Source organism: Garra rufa, chromosome 17 (assembly GCF_049309525.1).
Source record: "Garra rufa chromosome 17, GarRuf1.0, whole genome shotgun sequence".
NCBI lineage: Eukaryota > Metazoa > Chordata > Actinopteri > Cypriniformes > Cyprinidae > Garra > Garra rufa.
The window spans coordinates 11,161,552-11,174,083 of NC_133377.1; the positions used below are offsets into that span (position 1 = coordinate 11,161,552).

The window sequence follows — 12,532 nt, forward strand, 5'->3', positions numbered from 1 at the left end:
ATCTAAATTCTGAGTTTATATCTTCCAACTGTTTATATCTTACAATTCTGAGTTTATATCTTACAATTCTATTTACATCTAAATTCTGAGTATATATCTTACAATTCTGAGTTTATATCTCACAATTCTATTTACATCTAAATTCTGAGTTTATATCTTCCAACTCTGTTTATATCTTACAATTCTGAGTTTACATCTTACAATTCTATTTACATCTAAATTCTGAGTATATATCTTACAATTCTGAGTTTATATCTCACAATTCTATTTACATCTAAATTCTGAGTTTATATCTTCCAACTCTGTTTATATCTTACAATTCTGAGTTTACATCTTACAATTCTATTTACATCTAAATTCTGAGTTTATATCTTACAATTCTGAGTTTATATCTCACAATTCTATTTACATCTAAATTCTGAGTTTATATCTTCCAACTCTGTTTATATCTTACAATTCTGAGTTTATATCTCACAATTCTATTTACATCTAAATTCTGAGTTTATATCTTCCAACTCTGTTTATATCTTACAATTCTGAGTTTACATCTTACAATTCTATTTACATCTAAATTCTGAGTTTATATCTTACAATTCTGAGTTTACATCTTACAATTCTATTTACATCTAAATTCTGAGTTTATATCTTACAATTCTGAGTTTATATCTTCCAACTCTGTTTATATCTTACAATTCTATTTACATCTAAATTCTGAGTTTATATCTTACAATTCTGAGTTTATATCTTCCAACTCTGTTTATATCTTACAATTCTATTTACATCTAAATTCTGAGTTTATATCTTACAATTCTGAGTTTATATCTCACAATTCTATTTACATCTAAATTCTGAGTTTATATCTTCCAACTCTGTTTATATCTTACAATTCTGAGTTTATATCTCACAATTCTATTTACATCTAAATTCTGAGTTTATATCTTCCAACTCTGTTTATATCTTACAATTCTGAGTTTACATCTTACAATTCTATTTACATCTAAATTCTGAGTTTATATCTTACAATTCTGAGTTTATATCTCACAATTCTATTTACATCTAAATTCTGAGTTTATATCTTACAATTCTATTTACATCTAAATTCTGAGTTTATATCTTCCAACTCTGTTTATATCTTACAATTCTGAGTTTATATCTTACAATTCTGTTTATATCTTACAATTCTGAGTTTATATCTTCCAACTCTGTTTACATCTTACAATTCTATTTACATCTAAATTCTGAGTTTATATCTTACAATTCTGAGTTTATATCTTCCAACTCTGTTTATATCTTACAATTCTGAGTTTATATCTTACAATTCTATTTACATCTAAATTCTGAGTTTATATCTTACAATTCTGAGTTTATATCTCACAATTCTATTTACATCTAAATTCTGAGTTTGTATCTTCCAACTCTGTTTATATCTTACAATTCTGAGTTTACATCTTACAATTCTATTTACATCTAAATTCTGAGTTTATATCTTCCAACTGTTTATATCTTACAATTCTGAGTTTATATCTTACAATTCTATTTACATCTAAATTCTGAGTTTATATCTTACAATTCTGAGTTTATATCTCACAATTCTATTTACATCTAAATTCTGAGTTTATATCTTCCAACTCTGTTTATATCTTACAATTCTGAGTTTATATCTCACAATTCTATTTACATCTAAATTCTGAGTTTATATCTTCCAACTCTGTTTATATCTTACAATTCTGAGTTTACATCTTACAATTCTATTTACATCTAAATTCTGAGTTTTATCTCACAATTCTGAGTTTATATCTCACAATTCTATTTACATCTAAATTCTGAGTTTATATCTTCCAACTCTGTTTATATCTTACAATTCTGAGTTTACATCTTACAATTCTATTTACATCTAAATTCTGAGTTTATATCTTCCAACTGTTTATATCTTACAATTCTGAGTTTATATCTTACAATTCTATTTACATCTAAATTCTGAGTTTATATCTTACAATTCTGAGTTTATATCTCACAATTCTATTTACATCTAAATTCTGAGTTTATATCTTCCAACTCTGTTTATATCTTACAATTCTGAGTTTACATCTCACAATTCTATTTACATCTAAATTCCGAGTTTATATCTTCCAACTGTTTATATCTTACAATTCTGAGTTTATATCTTACAATTCTATTTACATCTAAATTCTGAGTTTATATCTTACAATTCTGAGTTTATATCTCACAATTCTATTTACATCTAAATTCTGAGTTTATATCTTCCAACTCTGTTTATATCTTACAATTCTGAGTTTACATCTTACAATTCTATTTACATCTAAATTCTGAGTTTATATCTTACAATTCTGAGTTTATATCTCACAATTCTATTTACATCTAAATTCTGAGTTTATATCTTACAATTCTATTTACATCTAAATTCTGAGTTTATATCTTCCAACTCTGTTTATATCTTACAATTCTGAGTTTATATCTCACAATTCTATTTACATATAAATTCTGAGTTTATATCTTACAATTCTGTTTATATCTTACAATTCTGAGTTTACATCTTACAATTCTATTTACATCTAAATTCTGAGTTTATATCTTACAATTCTGTTTATATCTTACAATTCTGAGTTTACATCTTACAATTCTATTTACATCTAAATTCTGAGTTTATATCTTACAATTCTGAGTTTATATCTTACAATTCTATTTACATCTAAATTCTGAGTTTATATCTTCCAACTCTGTTTATATCTTACAATTCTGAGTTTATATCTGACAATTCTATTTACATCTAAATTCTGAGTTTATATCTTACAATTCTATTTACATCTAGATTCTGAGTTTATATCTTCCAACTCTGTTTATATCTTACAATTCTGAGTTTATATCTTACAATTCTATTTACATCTAAATTCTGAGTTTATATCTTCCAACTCTGTTTATATCTTACAATTCTGAGTTTATATCTTACAATTCTATTTACATCTAAATTCTGAGTTTATATCTTACAATTCTGAGTTTATATCTTGCAATTCTGTTTATATCTAAATTCTGAGTTTTATCTCACAATTCTGAGTTTATATCTTACAATTCTGAGTTTATATCTTACAATTCTATTTACATCTAAATTCTGAGTTTATATCTTCCAACTCTGTTTATATCTTACAATTCTGAGTTTATATCTGACAATTCTATTTACATCTAAATTCTGAGTTTATATCTTACAATTCTGAGTTTATATCTCACAATTCTATTTACATCTAGATTCTGAGTTTATATCTTCCAACTCTGTTTATATCTTACAATTCTGAGTTTATATCTTACAATTCTATTTACATCTAAATTCTGAGTTTATATCTTACAATTCTGAGTTTATATCTTACAATTCTGAGTTTATATCTTGCAATTCTGTTTATATCTAAATTCTGAGTTTTATCTCACAATTCTGAGTTTATATCTTACAATTCTGTTATATCTTGCAATTCTGAGTTTCTATCTTACAATTCTGTTATATCTTGCAATTCTGAGTTTATATCTTGCAATTCTGTTTATATCTAAATTCTGAGTTTTATCTCACAATTATGAGTTTATATCTTACAATTCTGTTATATCTTGCAATTCTGAATTTATATCTTACAATTCTGAGTTTATATCTTGCAATTCTGTTTATATCTTACAATTCTGAGTTTATATCTTACAATTCTGAGTTTATATCTTACAATTCTGAGTTTATATCTTACAATTCTGAGTTTATATCTTACAATTCTGAGTTTATATCTTGCAATTCTGTTTATATCTTACAATTCTGAGTTTATATCTTACAATTCTGAGTTTATATCTTGCAATTCTGTTTATATCTTACAATTCTGAGTTTATATCTTGCAATTCTGTTTATCTCTCACATTTCTGAGTTTATATCTTACAATTCTGAGTTTATATCTTACAATTCTGAGTTTATATCTTACAATTCTGAGTCTATCTCTCACAATTCTATTATATCTAGCAATTCTAAAGTTTATATCTCAAAATTCTGAAATTACATCTAAAATATGAGTTTATATTTCACAATTCTAAGGTTATATCTCACAATTCTAAGGTTATATCTTGCAATTCTGTTTATATCTCACAATTCTATTATATCTAGCAATTCTAAAGTTTATATCTCAAAATTCTGAAATTACATCTAAAATATGAGTTTATATGTAATAATTCTGAGTTTATATCCCACAATTCTAAGGTTATATCTCACAATTCTAAGGTTATATCTTGCAATTGTTTATATCTCACAATTCTGAGTTTATATCTCACAATTCTGAGTTTATATCTTACAATTCTGAGTTTATATCTCACAATTCTATTATATCTAGCAATTCTAAAGTTTATATCTCAAAATTCTGAAATTACATCTAAAATATGAGTTTATATTTCACAATTCTAAGGTTATATCTCACAATTCTAAGGTTATATCTTGCAATTCTGTTTATATCTCACAACTCTATTATATCCAGCAATTCTAAAGTTTATATCTCAAAATTCTGAAATGACATCTAAAATATGAGTTTATATGTAATAATTCTGAGTTTATATCCCACAATTCTGAAATGACATCTACATTGTGAGTTTATATCTCACAATTCTAAGGTTATATCTCACAATTCTAAGGTTATATCTTGCAATTGTTTATATCTCACAATTCTGTTTACATCTAAATTCTGAGTTTATATCTGACAATTCTATTTACATCTAAATTCTGAGTTTATATCTTGCAATTCTGAGTTTATATCTTGCAATTCTGTTTATATCTAAATTCTGAGTTTATATCTTACAATTCTGAGTTTATATCTTACAATTCTGAGTTTATATCTTACAATTCTGAGTTTATATCTTGCAATTCTGTTTATATCTAAATTCTGAGTTTTATCTCGCAATTCTGAGTTTATATCTTGCAATTCTAAATTTATATCTTGCAATTCTGTTTATATCTTACAATTCTGAGTTTATATCTTGCAATTCTGTTTATATCTTACAATTCTGAGTTTATATCTCACAATTCTGAGTTTATATCTTACAATTCTGAGTTTATATCTTGCAATTCTGTTTATATCTTACAATTCTGAGTTTATATCTCACAATTCTGAGTTTATATCTTACAATTCTGAGTTTATATCTTGCAATTCTGTTTATATCTAAATTCTGAGTTTTATCTCACAATTCTGAGTTTTATCTTACAATTCTGAGTTTATATCTTGCAATTCTGTTTATATCTCACAATTCTAAGTTTACATCTTACAATTCTGAGTTTATATCTCACAATTCTGAGTTTATATCTTACAATTCTGAGTTTATATCTTGCAATTCTGTGTATATCTAAATTCTGAGTTTTATCTCACAATTCTGAGATTATATCTTGCAATTCTGAGTTTATATCTCACAATTCTGAATGCAAATCTCTGCTATTCACACTTTGAATAGTAGTTTGCCATTTATAGGTGAAGTGTGTAATTTAATTTACAAATTGCACATTTTATGGTCCTACACCTTCAACAGTCAACATAAATACATTTAGATTACTTAACTCAGTAATTGCTATCAGGATGTGAAGACACTTTCAACCAGCATAACAAAAAAAAAAAAAAAAAAAAAAAAAAAAAAAAAATGATTCTTGAACCAAATATACAACTGTTTAAAAATCTGGAATCTGAAGGTGCAAAAAAATCTAAATATGGAGAAAATTGCCTTTAAAGTTGTCCAGATTAAGTTTTTAGCAATGCATATTACTAATAAAAAATTAAGTTTTGATTTATTTACAGTAGGAAATTTACAAAATATCTTCATGAACATGATCTTTACTTCATATCTTAATGATTTTACCATTGCTGCCATTTCTGTAACCCTCCTATATTGCTTGGCAATGCTCCATCTATTTGGGTGAAAGAAATTTGGGTAATTTTTGAAGAATAGTTAAGTCAAACAAGTGCTGCTAACCCCTTGGCTCCAAAAGCTCTCACAGTCTAGAACTACAAAAAGCTCCTAAGATCTACTCCAACACTGCCTTTGGCCAAAGCATCCCCACACACACACACACACACACACACACACACACACACACACACACACACACACACACACACACACACACACACACACACACACACACACACACACACACACACACACACACACACACACACACACACACACACACCCAGCTGTCTCAACAGATGGCCAAAGAGGGGTTTAAACTACCCAACGCACACATGCAGGCTGGCACTGCCGTTCAACAAACAAACACACATGACACAGTCAAAATGTCTGCATGAGTCAGGTAAGGGTGAATAACCCACGGGAAAGGTCACTGAGTTTAAAGACAGGCATGATAACAGAAATGAATCACCATTTGAATGGAGATAAAGACATTTCAGATCAACAAGAGCTCTCATGCAAAGGGAGCGCATGCATGCACAGGAGAATGTGGAATGTAAAGTCATTAAATATTTACAAAATTATATACCAAATCATAAGTGGTTTGATCAGATTGAAATAATGAGAAGAGTACTGTTATGTGCCTGAATAACATATAAGCACACTTTCTGAGCAAAATATTTAATTAAAAGGAATTTGTTAGTTTGAATGATACATGAAAGAAACTATTAAAAAGCATTAACATTTCTCGTCTGTCAAACTTTAGTAGATAATAATGATAGTTAACATGATTCTTTACACCTGTGGTTCCTCTGCTAGGACACCTGTGTGAACTTGACTTCATAAATCCACTAAAAATCACTATGAGACTAGCTGCTTAGAAGCTTTGCTACAGTTCATACATATTTTATGCACCAATTCGCATATAACTCCTCCAGCTCATAGCAAATTCACCTGTTCTTATAAAATTGGGTTGAAGATAAAAGATCATGGCAAACATGTTTATCTAATCCTGTCAATCACAAAGCAAATTTATCACTCTTGTGACCAATCATCCAGGATTTCTCCAACATCCCAACTCAAACTCCATTTTTATTAATTTCAATAATACATTAAGTATTGTATAGTCATTGTTAAGTAGCCTGGGTGAAGTTCTGGAAAGTGAGTTAAATCTCATATCACTAAATGTTTACACTAACGTGATATTTAGCTAAACATGAGATGTCTCTGTTATTACAAAAATCATGGTACTCAGTGTGCATTACTGCTGTTCGAAGCCTTTGTTTATTTGTCAGTTTTACAAATGATTCAAATGCACAACAGAATTAAGTACCTAAACCCACTGCCACAGTGTAGATTACAGAGTTGTTAATCTGAAATGCTGTGAAACAACAAAATCATTATAAAATGTCACTTTGTAATTTTACAGACAAATGAAAACGCTACAGTAAAAACCTGTTAATTGGTTCACTGTAAGTTTCCTTACCATGTAGAAAAAAATTGTAAATAGTGAAGTGCATTATATGTAATATTAATGCAGAACACTGGCAAATGTATGGTTTTTGGAAATAAAAACTATGAATGATCATTATCATATCATTTATGGTCAAAGGAAATTTGCAGTAGCATGACATATGAATATACTGTTTATTCATTTTAGATTTGTTCTTATTTTTGTAATCAGTAATGTACATTAGTTTAGTGTCACATTTTCTGTCATTTAGTGAATGTTTATGGACATTCATCATGTGGATTTCTGTTCTGGATTTATTGTCTTATCATTGTGACTATGTGTACATTTTAAGGTGCAATCTTTTTTTTTTACAGTTTAAAAAAAAAGGCAATGACCATAAAGGGATAATTCACCCAAAAATCAAAACCATTTCTTGATTTACTCACCCTCAAGCCGTCCTAGGTGTATATGACTTTCGTCTTTCAGACAAACGCAATGGGAGTTATATTAAAAAATGTCCTGGCTCTTCCAAGATTTGGCAGTAAATGGGTGTTGAGATTTTGAAGCCCAAAAAGTGCATCCATCCATCATAAAAAATACTCCACATGGCTTCGGAGGGTTAATAAAGGCCCTCTAAAGTGAATAAAAGTGTTTACATAAGAAAAATATGCATATTTAAAGCTTTATAAACCGTAATCTCTAGCTTTCGCTAACTGTCTTACGCTTGCTCATGAGAGAGTGGTGTTCCAGAAGATGATGTAGGAGATAGACGTAACGTAAGCTCCAGTGAGAATATGCTAGTCTCACGAGAACCAAGTTTTATTTACAACAACAACAAAAAACTAGTGTCCTCTTGGCTTATATCGAAAAAAAAAATGTCTTTGCTTGGAAGAGCCAAGACATTTTTTATTGTAACTCTAATTGACCATATGCATTCTTCAGAACTTCCGCATAATGATCAGCCAGCTTGTAAACTTCCGCTGAAGCTCATACTATATGTGCTATTTATAGCTGGACACTCTTGAGACTCCTCTACTGCCTCGTTCTTATCAAAAACTGAGAAAAATAATAATTGCAACATCGTAAATAATGATAGTGGCATGAACATTCAGTTTCATATTATTTAACAACATATAATTTAAATGCTGAGCCTGGTAATCCCAGGAGAGTACCTACACACGTAGTTGTACATTTAAATGCTGGCAGCTAAACACTATCATAACGTGTTTAGGCTAACGTTAGCTAGCTAGCGATACTTCTCTTCAAGGACATCTTAATCGTATTCTTGAGAGTCAGTAACTTGCCCTTATAGTCATGAACACACTTTTAAAATCTTGCAATATTTTATAAACTCTAAAGCTGTGCAATAAAATTCACTTCAAAGATTCACTTTTCATTCACAAAGACGACATTGGAAAAAAATGTCTTTTCACGTAAAAGAAAACCGGTCTTTTTAAGATGAAAATGACATGAAATTACCTATATAACCAGAAGATGGCAGCAGAGGATCAATCATTGGCTGCAGCTGCCATTTCAACTCCCTAGTTTTTTCAAGACGTCTTGCTTTTCGATTTATTATAAAATTACTGGTATAATAAATTGTAGTACTTTTACCACACTGAAGTATATGGTATAGCAAGTGCAGAAAGTCATTAAAATAAATAAATAAATAAGCTCAGACACAAACAGCCTATTAGGGTGAATTAATTAAATACTTATATATAGTTCACTAGAAATTAAAAAAGTTAAATATTAATGGTATAAGAATTAAATAATGCATTCAATATGAAATATTTTAGATTTAATCTAATAACTACATTTTTAAGCTTTATCTTGAACTGTAAAAAGCTATTAAATAGCCTATCAACTACCAACACAAACTTGTTCCTGCTGTAGTTTTGTTACTCTGAATTTAGTCTGAATCATTAAATGCACAGTTTTTTTTTTTTACTTCAGTTTGTCACGTTTCGTCCAGTTATTACTGTCAATCATAGCAATGACTCGTGCATATTTAGCCGATTTACTCACATATTTTTTTCATTTTGTTTGTCATTCTTGAAACGATATACATGGACATTTGGTCTTCTTAGACAAACAAAACTTCGACTTCGACTGTGAATGGATTATGTAGAGAAAACAAGCAAAGTACACTCCTATTACGGCACAGAACAGTTGACCGGAAAATGACTTAGCTGGCTTGTCTAAAACAAGGAAGTAATCCGTGCATATGGTCAATTGTATTTGTCTGAAAGAAGAAAGCCATATACATCTAAGATGGTTTGAAGGTGAGTATATCATAGGGTGAATTATCCCTATAAGTCTTTCATTCTTTTGCAATTCTAAACAGATTATTATTACAGAAAATTGATTTACAAACAGAACCTGCAGACGTTTATAACATGCCCGCCCTGATTTTGGGGTAAATCTGGTTAGATATTGGGTTAAGACTTAGTTAGTTTGGAAGAAAGTTGTTTCAGGACCAACAAGACATTCTGATCCAAGAACATGCCCTACTTGGCAAAGTACGGTCACCTTCTGTTTGGAGTTGGTGAGAGGTTATTTTTTACATCTATTTAAAGGAAATGCCTCACATATGCTTTAAAACACTCATTTTTGTTTCAAACATTCTCCTTATTATAACCTTTACAAAAAAAAAAAAAAAAAAAAGGAAAAATCCAATATAGATTTAAAAGCAATGAATGTGGTGCTGTGCCTCCGCTGTGGGGATCAAGTGAACTGCACGTGTGTGCTTTGTCATCTGTTCTCCCGCCCACCCCCCCCACACACACATGCTCACACACTATTTGCCTTCCTCCACACTTCCTCAGGCCTCTCTGACGTCTCCTTTTGATGATGTCGTAAAGGGGGCATGACCCCATGCATTGACTCGCAGATGGCAGCACAATGGCTTTAAAGCAGACGTGCAGGAGCAGTGATTATAGACACCCACTGACTGCCACACACCCCACACCTGCCACACACACAAACAATCTATACACAACTGGGCTGCTGCCGGTCGGCTCCAGGACCTAATATTACCTCCCTCGGGGCCGGTTATGTGAGGAACCTGGAAATGCCATTGCATGAATGAGCATCTCACAACATGGATGCGTTAGTGTGTATGCGCTTACAACAAAACAGCCTCCAGGCTGCTATATGACAGAATAAGTGGGGATCTTTAAAATCAAAGCATGATATAAATACTTACAAATGTCACTTTGTACGCTACATTCAAATGTTTGGGGTCAGTAAGATTTTTCATTCATAAATGTAATCACGTATACTGTACACTATTAGTCATTTTTTTAAAATGTTTTAAAGAAATCTCTTCTGTTCACCAAGTCTGCATTTATTTGATGCAAAGTACAGCAAAAACTGTAAAATTTTGATTTTTTTTTTATTATCTGAAATAACAGTTTTTTAAATATATTTTAAAATGTATTTTATTTCTATGAGTTCAAAGCTGAATTTTTAGCATCATTACTTCAGTCTTCAGTGTCACATGATCCTTCAGAAATCATTTTAATATGCTGATTTGCTGCTCAAAAAACATTTATTATTATTATTATTATCATCATCAAACTGTTTAGAACATTTATTTCAGGAGTCTTTGATGAATAGAAAGCTCCACAGACCAGCTTTTATCACAAATAAAAAACTTCTGTAACATTATACATCATTCAATTTTTATTATTTTGGAAAAAAGTTATACAACATTTTTATTTAGCAAGGATGCTTTAAATTGATCAAAAGTGATGATAAAGACAGATTCTTCTCAGATGTTTTCAAAATAATTACAATAAATGTTTTTTTGAGCAGCAGATCAGAATATTAGAATGACTTCTGAAGGATCATGGGACACTGAAGACTGGAGTAATGATGCAAAAAATTCAGCTTTAAAATCACAGGAATAAATTACAGTTTATAATATATACAAATAGAAAACAGCCATTTTAAATAGTAATTTTTTTTTTTTTTTTCTGTTTTTCTGTACTTCGGAGAAAACAAATGCAGGTTTGGTGAGCAGAAGAGACTTCTTATATGTTAAAAATCTTACTGATCAAAAACGGTAGTGTATTTAGCAACAAGAAGTTGATCTGAGTAATGATTTTATGTCCGTAGAACAAACAGTGAGGGATGAACCAAACAGAAAATGTACTCATTGTATTTGTTTGTTTTTTAACCTTTTTAAAACTTCATAGCATTTTCAGCAAATGTTGAATGTAATTGTTCTAAAAATGTCACATGGTGTAACAATATATATATACAGTCAAGTCCGAAATTATTCATACCCCTGGCAAATTCTGATTTAAAGTTACTTTTATTCAACCAGCAAGTTTTTTTTGGATATGAAATGACACAGACGTCTCCCAGAAGATAATAAGACGATGTACAAGAGGCATCACTGTGGAAAAAATTATTACTCATCTTTTATTTACATTTGAACAAAAAGTGGCATGTCCAAAATTATTCATACCCTTCTCAATAATCAATAGAAAAGCCTTTATTGGCTATTACAGCAATCAAACGCTTCCTGTAATTGCTGACCAGCTTTTTTCATGTCTCCACTGGTATTTTTGCCCATTCATCTTTAGCGATGAGCTCCAACTCTTTCAGGTTGGAGGGTCTCCTTGCCATCACCCTGATCTTTATCCTTGTATTTATTTTTACCTCTCTCACTATCCTCCTGGCCAGCACAGGTGTCACTTTTGGCTTCCGACCATGTCCTCTGAGATTTTTCACAGTGCGGAACGTCTTGTATTTTTTAATAATACTTTGCACTGTAGCCACTGGAACTTCAAAACATTTAGATATGGTCTTATAGCCCTTTCCTGACTTGTGCGCGGCCTCAATGCGCAGCCGCAGGTCCTCAGTGAGCTCCTTTGTCTTAGCCATGACTGTCCACAAACCAACAGCAGACAGCTTCTGTTTTTCACCTGTTGAGTTGATTAAAACAGCTGTTCCCAATGAATCAGGGTAATTAGGATGCTTGAGAACAGCTTGGACTATTTGGAATGGTATTGAACTGTGGATTTTCCCATAGACTGTGACAGTTTGCAAAGGGTATGAATAATTTTGGACATGCCCCTTTTTATTCAAATGTAAAAGCAATGATGCCCCTTGTACATCGTCTTACTATCTTTTAGGAGAAGCCTGTGT

General features: G+C 30.4%; 1 protein-coding gene across 2 annotated transcripts in view; it reads right to left on the reverse strand.

The window, feature by feature from the left end:
* myo1g (myosin IG) overlaps window positions 1-12,532 on the reverse strand; it is a 112,916-nt gene that overhangs the window by 32,311 nt on the left and 68,073 nt on the right. The window lies entirely within an intron of this gene.